The sequence below is a fragment of the Pelobates fuscus genome, chromosome 5 (genome assembly GCF_036172605.1).
Source record: "Pelobates fuscus isolate aPelFus1 chromosome 5, aPelFus1.pri, whole genome shotgun sequence".
NCBI classification, from domain to species: Eukaryota; Metazoa; Chordata; class Amphibia; order Anura; family Pelobatidae; genus Pelobates; species Pelobates fuscus.
In genome coordinates this window covers 82,838,032-82,854,485 of record NC_086321.1, presented here as the reverse complement: position 1 = coordinate 82,854,485, position 16,454 = coordinate 82,838,032, and positions in this window count along the sequence as shown.

Sequence of the window (16,454 nt, the reverse complement as noted above, 5' to 3'; positions counted from 1 at the left end):
AGCATAGGTTTGTAACTTATATATCCAGATCGTCTCTCTTTGGCACACCTTCTGTACTTCTGAGAACTTAGCTGAAATGCATTGCATGATCTTTTCCTTGGTGACGTCCATGCACTTGGTCAACCAGAGACTTGAGAAAAATCCCCACTGAGGGTGCCCCTCCTACTATTATTGTCTCCCCTGAGTGCTTGCTCCCCAAACAGGATTGCATGGTGATGTCACTCTAACTACTCTCCCCACAGCCTCCTCAACTCACATTATCACTCCTTCACACCTGGTGCCCACTGCTCTCCGTAAAGACATTCTAGACGAGAAAGATGTTAACCTTGTGTCTCTGCTTATCGCTTCCCAATACATAGTTGAGAACAAAGCATTCTGCTATGGTGACATTTCGGTCGTTCTCAAAGACAGATCCAAGGTTAAACAAAGTACCTTCCATCCCGGAGTTCGTATTGGTTTTCGGGCTTTATAAGGACATAATTTGTTCACAGCACCCTCACCGTAGAGAGGAGATGGATCTGTATCTACACAAATTGGTGAACTTGGGGCAAAAATACGGTGGTCATGCGTTCTATGACTATTATAGATCTTTTTCTGCTAAAGTGGCAGCAGCACTGACCCAGTTCAACCTTCGTTCGGACTGGAGCCAGTTAGATACCAAACTATTCTGTTGCCACTTTGCAGGGCTTAGACCTCTGTCTTGTGCCATTTGTGCTTCAATGTAACACTCCAGTAATCTTTGTCCCAGTGAAGCCGACTCTCCTACCACTAGTCAGGCCTCATCTGGTAGCTCCAAAACCAAACAACGAGGTCTGAAGGATAAATTGGGCAGACCTATCAGGTTCCTCAGTGAGGCATAGTTTTGTAACCATTTCAACGCAGGCAGTTGCAGTTTCAGCGCTTGCCCTCTGTTGCACGTCTGTTCCTTGTGCTTCCGAGCTCATGCCAGGTCAATGTGCCCAAATAGGTTGTTCCCTAAAAAATGAATCATGGAGATTAACATTGACAACCTGGTTTTTCACTTTAAAAAATTCACCCCTCACCCCATTTGGTGGAGTTCCTGATTGGTTCTGCATAGCCTGATCAAGGCACAGGCTTTGTTTTCCAGCCTAGGTGTTTCACTTTCACTAGACAAAAACCATAGGACCCACCACTTGCCTGGTATTTCTGGGTATACAGTGAGACACAGTCCTCTTAGAGGCTAGCCTCCCTGCGGATAAGCTCCTGAAAATAAAAAATGACGTGCATGAATTCACGAGGATCGGAGCTTGTTCACGGAAAGACTTGCAATCTTTATTGGGCACGCTTAACTTTGCCATGTGGATCATACTGCAGGGTCGATCATTTATGTCTACACTATTGTGCCTCCTACCTGGTGCCCTGATAGCCTCAGCAAGATTACCCTGGATGTAAACACCAAAGCCGATTTTAGTCATGTGGCAGCAGTTCTCAGACAATTGGAATGGCAGATCTGTGTTTGTTCCCCTATTGTCCGATGATTCTCCAGTTATTTAGACAGATGCGGCTGCACACACAGGTTTCACTGCCATTTTTGGTGACAGATGGTTAAGAGACGCATGGCCTGCGGAGAGACTTCCGCTCACTTTGAAATCTATCCTATCGTGGCAGCCGCATTTACGTGGTGAGCATTATGGCAAGGGCAGCCTGTCAAATGCTTCTGCGATAATATGGTGGCTTGTGATATTATCAACAAAGGCCGCTCCTCATCACTCATTATCATGAAGTTGATTAGATGGTTGACATGGTGGGCAGCAACAAAACAATTCTTCCGCATGTGCGAGCACATTCCGGGTTGTCATAACCTAGCCACCGACGTTTTATCCCGCTCTCAATTATAGTCTCTTAAAACTTCACCCAACAGCCAGGCCGCTTCCTTGCAACACTCGAGCATTCTCAGACCTGATTCTGGACTAGGTCACATAGTGGAGCACAGCAGGTGGCTGGCTTGGGCAGCACTGTCTCATAACACGCAAAACTTTACGACAGAGCTATGACACCGTTAACTTGATTCACCGTTGCTTATCTGATTCTAAATTCATACTCCGTTCATACAATGGTGGTGTTTGCTACCTTTTGCCAACTTTCCCTTAAACTCTCATACAATACCATTAAACTATGCCTAGCAGGTATACAGCACACATACCCAACTCTTTACCCAGACTACGAACCATTCATGTCCACTTATCCCATAAAAAATATACTAAAGGGTATTCAGCGGGTAGGCCGGGTGTACACACCTAAATGACACCACAATGTTTGAAATTCAGAGATCTCATTAGAACAGGAGATCATTACAAGATTATCACCAAACACAGCACAACTAACCAAACAGGTCCGGCAGTAGAAATTCCATTTTACCCCACAGGAAACAAATGGTGCCCTGTATCAGTCCTAAACGAATATAGTCAGACTTTCACAGCTTATTCATGCATTACACCATTACTTCCCTTACTCGAGCAACCCCTAACTACAACCAAATTAATGTTGTATGTTAGGACCCTATTCCTGAAATTAGGTTTGGACCCTACAACATTTTCAGGTCATTTGTTTAGGATAGGAGCGGCTTCAGCCGCATCAAGCAAGAACGTATCTGTCCACATAATCAAAAAACTAGGAAGATGGAATTCCTCAGTATATGTTCGGTATATCCCACAACCAGAATTAGAATTAATGCAAGCATTTAAAAGTTTGGTAGTGTGGCGAAACCAACCTCGCCACTGGGCCCTGGAGAAGCCTGTTTGCTAGCCTCCTACCTGCTGACTATGGCCCCTGGGTTATTTGGGGCATATTGTAACTTTTGAACCCCTGGTCTGATCCATGCCATTTTTTAATATGTTGTTCCCCTGAATGGATTGATTGTGGATATGTAATTGTGTGTGAATGTGATGTATGGTTTTGAAGTTATAAATATTGTGTAAAAAGTATATTTTAAACTGTATGAATAATGGGATTATGTGTCACACTAAGGGGAGGGGATGTGTGGGAGGTAACATCTATGTCATTGGTTCTTTTATGCCTCCCCCTGGGTGTGGCCTGTATGTGTGAGTTGGAAATAAAAGCCAGGCTGGATGAGCCAGTCCTCAGTTCCTGTTTTACCCTCAAAGTGAAGTGTCGTCTCATTATTGGGGGAAGGATTTATTGCATGCTGTTCCAGTTTGACTGCTAGGAGTGTAAACCTATTTGCATGGTTTTTCCTATTCGGCTGTATACAGCATTCATATGCTTGAGAGTATTCATATGCTTCTCCGATTCGGTGGTTGTGGTGTCTGCTGCAGTGCTTGAAGTCCTCAGGAGCGCTAGGAGCATCCATTAACGGAGGTACCCAGTCGCGGTGCCAGGCGATCCGTTACATTGGTGGCAAGCGGTGGGATGGCGTCCTAGTGTGAGGTAAAGCAGCTCAGAGACACTGGTTGGATTTACAAATTGAGGGCAACGCTAGCAGTCGTGCAGCGCCCCTGGGAGCAGACAAGTATGGAAGGTTCTGGCTCTGGAGATGATTGGCTGGCCGAGGTGAGGCAGCGAGTGGCCGAGTATGGGGATGATATACCCATGGAGACACGCCGGGTGATCTGGAACCAGGTCATGGCCGAGCGAAACACAAGGCTGGACCGAGAATTCCGGTTGGCAAAAGAGAGGAAGTATGCTCAGCAGCAGGAGCGTTACAGCAGCCGAGTAGAGGCTGCATCCGAGGAGGTTAGCCGTCTTTCCCTGAGGCGGCGGGAGGAACCCGAAGTGGGGGTCCTCATAGACTGGTCCTGTGAGGAACCACAACAGGCAGGTAGAGATGGGACCAAGGTCTCTCCACCGGGCCCACCGGGATGCTGGGCAGCCGGCCCAGATCCCCAGCAGCAGCCAGAGTTGCCAGGTGGGGAAGCAGGTGGCCCTTACTCACAAATGTTGAGGGGCCTCACGGATTGGTCCTGGGAAGACCCACAGATGGCAGGTGGAGATGGGACTGCGGTCTCTCTACCGGCCCTACAGGGATGCTGGGCAGTCGGCCCAGATCCCCAGCGGCAGAGTGTTCTAATGGGAGAGGAGCTGGTTACCACCTCTCCCCAGCGGCAGCTTAATGTACCAGGGGGAGACTGTAAGCCCCACAACTGTGCAGATGGGACTGTGGTCTCTGCACCTACAGCACAGGGGGTAAGGACAGTCAGTCCTGTCCCCCAGCAACAAGGCTGCTTAGCCAAAGGGGAGACAGTCGGTCTCCCCCTCCAACAGCGGAGCTATGTATCCAAAGGGGAGACAGTCGGTCTCCAGCAGCAGAGCTGTGCAGCTAAAGAGGAGACAGTCGGTCTCCAGCAACCAGGCTCCAACCAGACTACTCCCGTGGTAGTGCTGGCACCAGGACAGAGTACCGCTGGTCTCTGCCCCCTCAGCAACCCACCAAGGCAGCCTACCAGTCCCCCACACAGCCGTGGTAAGGCACCTGGACATGGACAAGATTCTCCCTTACCCAGGTGTAGTAACCATTTATTGCGGGTGGGCTGTACTGCTGTTTCTGTCTTGTGGGTGGGCTGCTGGACTAACAAGGGCACTGACTGGCAAGAGGTCAGGTACCCTGTTAGTCTGTTTGGAAAAGGGGAGAAATGTGGCGAAACCAACCTCGCCACTGGGCCCTGGAGAAGCCTGTTTGCTAGCCTCCTACCTGCTGACTATGGCCCCTGGGTTATTTGGGGCATATTGTACTATATATTGCTGCAACTGGCCCTTTTAACCCATTAAGGACACAGGACATGTGTGACATGTCATGATTCCCTTTTATTCCAGAAGCTTGGTCCTTAAGGGGTTAAAATCATCGATGGACATATTGGGACTTTTTGGGATTGTGGCGAAACCGACCTCGCCACGTGTCCTTGGAGGGGGCCGATTGCCCGCCTCTTGCCTTTGGACTATGGACCAGACTTCATGGGAATGTGATACCCCAGATAGCTATACCATGGAGCCTATTCATAATGAGACTATGGGAAAGACTTTAGCTCCATGGCAATTGTACTGTGTGAGTAGGATCTGCGCGCTATTCGGTAGTTTTGTGCGCGCAGATCCCAGCTATCTGGGGATAGTTGAAATGTCTGTGTGTTATGTGTAAAAGGTGAATTTATGTATTTGAAAGTGTTTTACTGTCTTTGTGTCCCCATGTGCTTAATGGAGTCTGTCTCTGTGCTGGGAGATAATTGGATTACTTCTCCAGCACAGAGAAGGCCCTGGAAAGCTAGGGGTTTTAAAAGATACTTTTAGTAACTTTTGAACCCCTGGTCTGATCCATGCCATTTTTTAATATGTTGTTCCCCTGAATGGATTGATTGTGGATATGTAATTTTGTGTGAATGTGATGTATGGTTTTGAAGTTATAAATATTGTGTAAAAAGTATATTTTAAACTGTATGAATAATGGGACTATGTGTCACACTAAGGGGAGGGGATGTGTGGGAGGTAACATCTATGTCATTGGTTCTTTTATGCCTCCCCCTGGGTGTGGCCTGTATGTGTGAGTTGGAAATAAAAGCCAGGCTGGATGAGCCAGTCCTCAGTTCCTGTTTTACCCTCAAAGTGAAGTGTCGTCTCATTATTGGGGGAAGGATTTATTGCATGCTGTTCCAGTTTGACTGCTAGGAGTGTAAACCTATTTGCATGGTTTTTCCACTCGGCTGTATACAGCATTCATATGCTTGAGAGTATTCATATGCTTCTCCGATTCGGTGGTTGTGGTGTCTGCTGCAGTGCTTGAAGTCCTCAGGAGCGCTAGGAGCATCCATTAACGGAGGTACCCAGTCGGGGTGCCAGGCGATCCGTTACAGGTAGCATATGTTGTATAAATGCAATAAAGTGTGTATTTTCATTGAAATCTTTTGCCCTCTTTATTTATACAGGCTTATCCGATGTCGGTTTTGACACAACACAACCGACTTATTTCATTCTCGGCCTTTGTCCCCGACTACAAGTATTAAGGCTAATAGCCTGTATTTGTGGAAGGGGTTATCCAGCTTAAATATCCAGGCGGCACTCACTTCAGACCTGTCTTTGCTCGATTGCACCCCACTTACCTCACCCTTTAACAAAAATCTATTTGGTGATCCCTCTTTATACAGGCTTACACGAACGTCAGTTTTGGCATGACACGACCGACTTATTTCATTCTCGGCCTTTGTCCACGACTACAAATCACAAATGGGGATGTCCAACATTCACCGATACTTAATTAGTAGCCATGTTTATTGGACTTGTGCAAGGTGTTAAAAAAAATTGTTTTGGCCAAAGCACTCTTACAAATAAAAAAATACATTCAGAAAGGCAACATTTTTATTCAATTATTTAGCCACATGACTGTTTGGCTCATCCAAATTTCATTAAAGGAAAAAGATCAATAATCTCTTTTCCCATCAATCATCTCTTTTTTTTTGGTGCCTGAGGCTTAACTCCAAATCAGGAATCAAATGAACATGCTTGTCCATTGTCTGATTTGTTTGGTTTGTGATTCAATTCCATTTTAACTCAAAGTTCTGGAATTGCATTATCTCTGAATTACCCAAATTTGGACAAGTTGGATACATAACTAAACAAATCTCCAAGAATGTCAGAATAGCAACCTTCATTTGATGCTGTCGCACTCCATTACCAGAAGACATTCATCATTAAAAAAGGATTGATGTATGACAGGATGCTATAGTACTTACAACTGCCTAAGAGCAATGGGATTTGACTACAGGTTTAACCCCTTAAGGACACATGACGTGTGTGACACGTCATGATTCCCTTTTATTCCAGAAGTTTGGTCCTTAAGGGGTTAATGTATATGGTTGTTTTTCATTTTTTTTTTTTTTTTCGCATTTCACAGCTTTTTTACAATGGAGACACCTATCCGACTTTGGGATGGTGTTCTCTTTTTAGAGTTAATTCATTTGCAGGATTTTCTAAGAAAATCTACTTATGTTGCATTAACAATATTGTTCTTTGGGCTGTAAGCAGCCAGCTAAATTGTTAGTGTATGATGCACCGAACAGTTTTAATCATCATATACTTTATAGTCTGCTATTTAAACATGTATATTGTAGTTGGCCGTAGTGTACATGTTACATTCTGTTGCTTGTTTTCTTACTTGTTTGGGATTAGTACTATTGTTATGACAACTATTGTTGTCTAGAGATGTCCCGAATAGTTCGTGGCGAACATAGCTTGTTCGCGTTCGCCACAGCGGGCCAGCATATGCGATGCTCGGTCCGCCCCCTATTCGTCATCATTGAGTAAACTTTGACCCTGTACCTCACAGTCAGCAGACACATTCCAGCCAATCAGCAGCAGACCCTCCCTCCCAGATCCTCCCACCTCCTGGACAGCATCCATTTTAGATTCATTCGGAAGCTGCATTCTTCTGAGGACATAGTTGACTGGCTAACACAGGACACCCAATATTCTACAGCTTCCGCTCGGAACCTTGATGTGCCATCCTCTTCCAGCTTAGCTTCGGGCACCTCTCAAGTTACCACTTGCCCTCCTGCCGCCACCACCAACACTAGCACCACAGCAGCTTCACTTGATCTGAGAGGAGTTATTTACACATCAGTTGGAAGAAGTTATTTACACATCAGTTGGAAGAAATGAGTGATGCGCAACCATTAATGCCAGAGGATGTAGATAACAGGGATATGTCTCAGTCAGACAGCATTAAACACATGGACGTACGGTGTGATGATGATGATGATGTTGTACCCGCTGCTGCTTCCTTTGCTGAGTTGTCAGATACAAGCGAAGCGGTTGATGATGACGATGCATCCGTGGGTGCCGGCTAGAAGAGAAGAAGAACATGGGGAAAGTTCAGATGGGGAGACAGAGAGAAGGAGGAGACGAGTTGGAAGCAGGGGGAGGTCGTCGCAAGGAGCTAGTGGCACAGTCAGACAGCATGCATTGGCACCCGGGGTCAGCCAGACAGCACGCCAATCAACGCATGCTGTTGCCACCACCAGAATGCCTTAATTGCAGAGCTCAGCAGTGTGGCATTTTTTTTTGTGTGTCTGCCACTGGCAACAGCGATGACATTTGCAACCTGTGCCAAAAGAAACTGAGTCGTGGGAAGTCCAACACCCACCTAGGTACAACTGCTTTGCGAAGGCACATGATCGCACATCACAAACACCTATGGGATCAACACATGAGTACAAGCAGCACACAAACTCAAAGCCGCCATCCTCCTCCTGGTCCAGCATCTTCAGCCACATCAACCACTGCTGTCCTCCTTGCCCTCTCTCAACCATCCGCCACTCCGTCTCTCGCCTTGAGCAGTTCCTGCTCATCTGCCCACAGTCAGGTGTCTGTCAAGGACAGGTTTGAGTGTAAGAAGCCAATGTCACAAAGTCACTCCCTTGCCTGGCATCTGACAGCTGGCTTGTCTGAACTCTTACCCCGCCAGCTTTTACCATACAAGCTGGTGGAGTCTGAGGCGTTCCAAAAATTTGTAGCTATTGGGACACCGCAGTGGAAGGTACCCAGACGAAATTTATTTGCACAAAAGGCAATCCCCAACCTGTACTCGATTGTGCAAAAGGAAGTAATGGCATGTCTGGCACACAGTGTTGGGGCAAGGGTCCACCTGACCACTGATACCTGGTCTGCAAAGCATGGTCAGGGCAGGTATATCACCTGCTGATGGCTGCCAAGCATGGAATGCGTGGCTCTGCAGAGGAGTTGGTGACACCGCCACGACTTGCAGGCAGGCCTGCTGCCACCTCCTCTACTCCTCCCACTCCATCCTCTTCCATAACCTCCTCGGCTGAGTCCTCTTCTGCTGCTGCGTCTTGCTCCACATCAACGGCACCCCCCCAGCTCCCCAGGTACTATTCCACATCTCGGATACGGCAGTGTCACGCCATCTTGGGGTTGACTTGCCTGAAAGCAGAGAGTCACACCGGACCAGCACTCCTGTCCGCCCTGAACGCACAGGTGGATCAGTGGCTGACTCCGCACCAACTGGAGATTGGCAAAGTGGTTTGTGACAATGGAAGAAATTTGTTGGCGGCATTGAATTTGGGCAAGTTGACACATGTGCCGTGCATGGCACATGTGTGTAATCTAATCATACAACGCTTTGTGCATAAGTACCCAGGCTTACAGGACGTCCTGAAGAAGGCCAGGAAGATGTGTGGCCATTTCAGGCATTCCTACATGGCCATGGCGCACTTTTCAGATATCCAGCGGTGAAACATGCCAGTGAGGCGCTTGATTTTCGACAGCCCGACACGTTGGAATTCAACACTCCTAATGTTCGACCGCCTGCTCCAACAAGAAAAAGCAGTTAACGACTATTTGTATGACCGGGGTGCTAGGACAGCCTCTGCGGAGCTGGGAATTTTTTTGCCACGTTACTCGACGCTCATGCGCAATGCCTGTAGGTTCATGCGTCCTTTTGAGGAGGTGACAAACCTAGTCAGTCGCACCGAAGGCACCATCAGCGACATCATACCATTTGTTTTCTTCCTGGAGCGTGCCCTGCGAAGAGTGCTGGATCAGGCCGTAGATGAGCATGAAGAGGAAGAGTTGTGGTCACCATCACCACCAGAAACATTGCTTGCTGGACCTGCGGCAACGCTGGAAGAGGATTGTGAGGAAGAGGAGTCAGAAGAGGAATGTGGCTTTGAGGAGGAGGAGGAAGACCAACCACAACAGGCATCCCAGGGTGCTCGTTGTCACCTATCTGGTACCCGCGGTGTTGTACGTGGCTGGGGGGGGAAGAACATACCTTCAGTGAGATCACTGAGGACGAGGAACGGGACATGAGTAGCTCGGCATCCAACTTTGTGCAAATCGGGTCTTTCATGCTGTCGTGCCTGTTGAGGGACCCTCAGATAAAAAGGCTTAAGGAGAACGACCTGTACTGGGTGTCCACGCTACTAGACAGAAAGTGCCTGAAATGTTACCGAATTACCGCAAGTCGGAAAGGATGCAGCAGTTCCAAAATAAATTAAAAAGTATGCTTTACACAGCGTATAAGGGTGATGTCACAGCACAACGGGAATCTAACAGGGGAGGAGGTGAAAGTAATCCTCCTCCTCCCACGACCACGCTGGCAAGGACAGGACGCTTTACAGACGTGTTGTTGATGGAGGACATGCGGAGCTTTTTAAGTCCTATGCATTGCCACAGCCCTTCGGGATCCACCCTCAGAGAACGACTCGACCGACAGGTAGCAGACTACCTCGCCTTAACTGCAGATATCGACACTCTGAGGAGCGATGAACCCCTTGACTACTGGGTGTGCAGGCTTGACCTGTTGCCTGAGCTATCCCAATTTGCGAAAGAACTTCTGGCCTGCCCCGCTTCAAGTGTCCTGTCAGAAAGGACCTTCAGTACAGCAGGATGTATCGTCACTGAGAAGAGAAGTCGCCTAGGTCAAAAAAGTCTAGATTACCTCACCTTTATTAAGATGAATGAGGGATGCATCCCGAAGGGACTGACAGTGGGCGATACATTCGACTAAAAAAGGCCTGATGAGGGGGACGTAACAGGGATTAACCCCTTAAGGACCAAACTTCTGGAATAAAAGGGAATCATGACATGTCACACATGTCATGTGTCCTTAAGGGGTTAAACTGATAAGAATAGTACTACTTAACACACCAGTCCTATCTGGTGGCACATTAGATTGCACATGCAGTGCCCCAAATTTGAAGTACGAGTACCGACCAAGCATCTTTTTCCATCTCCCGGTTCCTAAAATCGATGTCATATACACGTCCCCTGATAGGGGACGTAACAGGGATTAAACTGATAGCTTAAACACAGCTTATAATAATGCAGAGAGAGGCAACACAGAGAGAGGAGTCTGAAGAAGAGGAGTCAGAGGAGGAAGGTGGCTTTGAGGAGGTGGAAGACCAAATACAGCAGGCGTCCCAGGGGGCTTGTTGTCACCTTTCGGGGACCCTTGGTGTTGTACGTGGCTGGGTGGAGGAAGAGACCTTCAATGACATCAGTGAGGACAAGGAACGGGACATGGCTAGCTTGGTATCCAACCTTGTGCAAATGGGGAGTTTGCGGTTCTGCAAATGGACTGTTTGCGGTGCGTTAAACGGGGAGTTTGGTCTGTCACTGTGAAGCGGGCGTAACCCTTACACTACCTGATCGATACAACATCATACCTGATGTTTTAAAGCACGTTATTCCAAACAATTTAGGAATGTTAGGTGATTTATGCCCTTTATGGATTAAAACCAGACTCTGCATCAACTATGTAATTTTCCATGGGAGTTTTGCCATGGATCCCTCTCCTGCATGCCACAGTCCAGGTGTTAGTCCCCTTGAAACAACTTTTCCATCACTATTGTGGCCAGAAAGAGTCCCTGTGGGTTTTAAAATCCACCTGCCTATTGAAGTCTATGGCGGTTCGCCCGTTCGCGAACATTTGCGGAAATTCGCGTTCGCCATCCGCGAACGGAAAATGTTATGTTCGCAACATCTTTATTGTTGTCATCTCCCTCCAACTCACCTGTAGCAACAGCACACGCATCTCTTATCCAAGTAATATGCAATCCATTATTAAAGTAGTAAAAGCACAGATACAATATTAAAATATTAGTTATGGTATATTTACTCTATGTGTATATTAAAGAAATTCAAAGAAAAAATAAACCGTGATAAGCATATTTAGAAAGCTTTTAATTAAAGGAATCCAGGAAGATCTACACCAATAGAGCTCTTTATAATGCTGGCAAATCATGAGGTGTTATAAGGGTTTTACCATGTGACTTGATTTTTATGTGTCGCAGGATGGAGGCAGATGTAGAATTTCTGCTGTAGGTTACATTTAATGTAAACCAAACCTTGTTACTGAAGTATAACAGCTGACATAACTGAATTACTGAATGTGTTTTAGATTCTCAAATATACAGACAGATGTATAAAATTGTGCATTACATAATTCTGTAATTCACTGTGTAATCCTTGGGAAAAAAAAATCCTGTAGTAAAGACGTACCAGCTATACATTTTGTTAATGTAAGCAGTTTGACAATTTATACATTTTTTCTGCTCCTCTGTAAACCATGATGCATCACTTGCATCCCACACCACAAATACTAATGTATTTTTTATTTGATATCTGAGAGTTACATCTTCTTATGAAAGAGGGAGCCTTGCATAACACATCTCTAAGCTGCATGATTGTATAAGAGTTTAATGAAATAAGGGAAGGAAATAAAAATATCACTGTGTAAAACAATAATTCCCTCAAATTCTTGCATCACATCACAAAACTAGGGTATACTCATTTGTATTAATTTACAGATGATATATGTATGGATATCGGTCAAGATTCTGATGGTGCCAGACGTGTGAGAGAGGCCCAATTGGATATACTATGAAATCTGCTGAAGACTTACCACTGACAAAAACTTCATGGTCATGTGTCCTTAAGGGGTTAAAGACCTCAAAACCAAAGTGAAGTCTGACTTCTAAAAGTTAGCCACAGAAATCAAGCAAGACCTCCAAACATATACCTTAGAAAAAGACTTCACATTCCATGGCTCATAACCGCTTCCCACTTTCAAGCTTCTCTTTACCCAGAATTGAGACTTCCCAAGTGGGAACAATTTCATGGTCAGATCATGCCCGAATTACACTCAACTTTGAGAGCAAATCCCTTCTAGAGGCAGAGGTTCTAGACAACTGAATGAACACCTACTGACTAATCTGCAGATTTTTATCGGACATTGTAACGGACCGTTTCACTTACAAGAGGATAAAACCCAGTTTAGGCGATATCCCCCTTTCCAGATGCACAGGCAGCTACTGCAAACACCACTCTCCCGACTGGAGACACACGAACACTGGATCCGAGAAACCTTTTAAATTCTCCCAAGCATATGAATGCTGTAGACCATTGAATAGGAACCATACGAATAGGCTTGTACTCCTAGCAGTCAACTGGAACAGCATGCCATAAATCCTTCCCCCCAATAATGAGACGACACATCACTTTGAGGGTAAAACAGGAACTGAGGACTGGCTCATCCAGCCTGGCTTTTATTTCCAACTCACACATACAGGCCACACCCAGGGGGAGGCATAAAAGAACCAATGACATAGATGTTACCTCCCACACATCCCCTCCCCTTAGTGTGACACATAATCCCATTATGCATACAGTGTAAAATATACTTTTACACAACTTTCATAACTTTAAAACCATACATCACATTCACATAAAATACATATCCACAATCAATCCATTCAGGGGAACAACATATTAAAAAAATGGCATGAATCCGACCAGGGGTTCAAAAGTTACTAAAAGTATCTTTTGTTCCTTTCTGGCTGGCAGAAAAACATCCCCACAATGCACCCTTGTTTCCTCCCTTCTGCCCTGGAGTTAATTGGAGAAGTAATCCAATTATCCAGGACTAAAGGCAGACTCCACTAACCACATGGTTGCAAAACGACATAAAACACTTTAAAATACATAAAGTCACATTTACACATAACACACAGACATTTCACCTATCCTCAGATAGCTGGGATCTGCACGCACAAAACTACCGAATAGCGTGCAGATCATACTCACACAGTACAATTGCCATGGAGCTAAAGTCTTTCCCATAGTCTTTCATTATATGAATAGGCTCCATGGTATGGCTATCTGGGGTATCACATTCCCATAAAGTCTGGTCCATAGTCCAAAGGCAAGAGGCGGGCAATCAGCCCCCTCCAAGGACACGTGGCGAGGTCGGTTTCGCCACAGACATTCATAAAGAATTAGACTCATATTTTGCAGTAAACAATCTTCCAGATACCAAGATATAATCTTTATGGTTTGCTCATAAAGCTTTTATGATATGTGTGCTCATTAAGCATGCAAGCTATGCCAAAGTGAAACATCTTAAGACATACCTAAAATTCACAAGAAGCCTCAAGTTAAACATATTGGACAAACAAACTCCATCATTGCAACACCTACAAGAAATTAAGAAGTTAAACAACTTCAAGAATTAGATTTAGCCAACATTTATTTTATGCTCTGTAGACTGAAACAAAGATTTCTGACTTCACAGTTGAACAAGAGAGTCTTGATTGCTAAAATTGCTTACATCCATTTACCCCAGGGATTAAAGATTTTAAACACAGAACTTATAGTTAATGAATTTGTCAGCTATTATGGCAAACTATATAATCTTGTAAAATAATCAGATACACAGCTACCCACAACACATCAGATTACAGACTTTCTAGATAAGGTAAAACTAACATCCTTGTCTGATTCTGCTATACCAGAATTAATTAAGCTGATATCCAAGGATATACTTATCCAACTCATTAGAACTCGTCTAAAGCCCCGGGTCCAGATGGACACCCCCCCAGATGGACGCCCCGGGTACCCCCATCAATCGCTGCTTCCTAGTCCTTGCGAGCAACATAAGCACCACACTGGAACACCATAACCACTGTAAACCCCACAAACTGCCGCAGCTTGATTGGGGTCTCACTGTCCTCCACCCACCCTGGACCCAAGACCAGGATCCAGCTTCCTGTGGGTAGACCTCTCCTAGTCCATGGAGCGAAGCAGGTTGCTCTTACAAGAGCAAATGTTGTGATCCAAGGGAGTATAGTGATTATAGAAATCCCCAGAGTGAGTCCCCAAACATGAGCCTAGACTTCATAAAGGGTAAAATCTCTTTAAATGGCAGCCACAGCTGGCCTTATATGCAGGTTCCCATGCAAGGGGTACTCACACCTGGACCTGAGAGTAGACTACAGTAAAAACATATGCACAATTACATTGGCTCTCAGGTTCCAGGACTCTCCCATGCAAAATAGGTCAATCCCTCCCATATGCCTGGGAGATAATTGAGTCATCACTGTATTAAACTCAATTATCTCGAGGCACAGAAAACATACATTTTTACAAAAAAACCAAAATACCTTAAAACACACAAAATCCCCATAAAAGTTACATTCCACGATAGCCCTGATCTGGGTGACCAACATATATGAAAATCATCCAGATCATTTCTAGGGTTCAGGAATTTCCTGGAAGTCATAATTTGACATACCCCCTGCATGGTCCCATGCCCAAAACAGTTCCAGAGAATCAGGACTTGCGGTCGGTCTAGTTTGGTAGTTTCTTCACAAGAGAGATTACTATAGCATGGATAAGCTCCTTAGGAGCATCTTGTGTAAGAAAGGGGTGGATGTGGGCTATGTTTTTAAGGTGGAATCTACAGGATTTGGTAACAGACTGGATGTGAGGCTCAAATGTGACGCCAGAATCAAATATAACGCCAAGACAGTGCGCTTGCAAGGATGGGCTGATGTGGGTACCACCAACTTGAAGGGAGAGTAAGAGAGGCGTGTCATTATTGGTAGGAGGAAAGACATGAAGTTCAGTTTTAAAGAGATTGAGCTTCAAAAAGTGGGAGGACATCCAATCAGAGATGGAAGAAAGGAAAGCAGTGACACGTTGCAGAACAGCAGGGGTGAGGTCTGAGGCGAAAAGGTATATCTGGGTGTCATCAGCATACAGGTAGTATTGGAATCGAAATGAATTAATAAATTGGCCAAGAGAGGCAGTATAAAGAGAAAATAGAAGGTGACCAACTACAGAGCCTTGGGAGACTCCAACAGAGACAGGACGAAGGGAGGAGGTATCATTAGAAAAGGAGACACTGAATGAGCATTGGGAGAGGTAGGAGGAAAACCAAGAGAGGACAGTGTCTCAGAGACAGAGTGATTGAAGAGTTTGGTGAAGGTAGCAGAGAGGTAAAGAAGAATTAATACGGAGTAGCGCCATTTGGATTTAACTGAGATTAGGTCATTAGTGACTTTAATAAGAGCAGTCTCAGTTGAGTGGACAGGGCGGAAGCCAGACTGAAGAGGGTCAAGGAGAGAGTTGGAATTGAGGAAACACGTCAGAAGGGTAAAGACACGTCTTTCCAGAAGCTTTGAGGAAAAAGGGAGCAGGGACATGTTCAAAGGGCAGGACGGGTCAAGAGATGTTTTTCTTAACATGGGTACTACAGTAGCATGTTTAAGGGCAGCAGGGAGAACACCAGAAGAGAGAGCAGTGTGTCAAGGAAGGCACAAGACATGAGGAGAGAGATCTGATAAGGTGAGATGGGACAGGATCAAGCGGCAAGTGGTGGGGCGAGAGGAAAGGAGAAGTGCAGCCACCTTTTGTTCAGTAGCCTGGGAGAAAGTCTGATGGGTAGGAAATGCATGATTCAGGTGTGGGTGAGAATGAGAGGGGACAGGTGATGAGAATTATTTCCTTAGCTTTTAGCTGTTCAATCTTGTCGGTAAAGTAGCATGCAAAGCTATTGGCTGTAAGGTCAGTTTGGGGGGTTGTCACAGCAGGACAAAGAAGGAAGTTAAACGTATTAAAAAGATGCCTGGAATTGTGGGAGCATGAGCTAATGAGGGAGGAAAAGTATGGCAAGGCAAGGGCTGTGCTATATG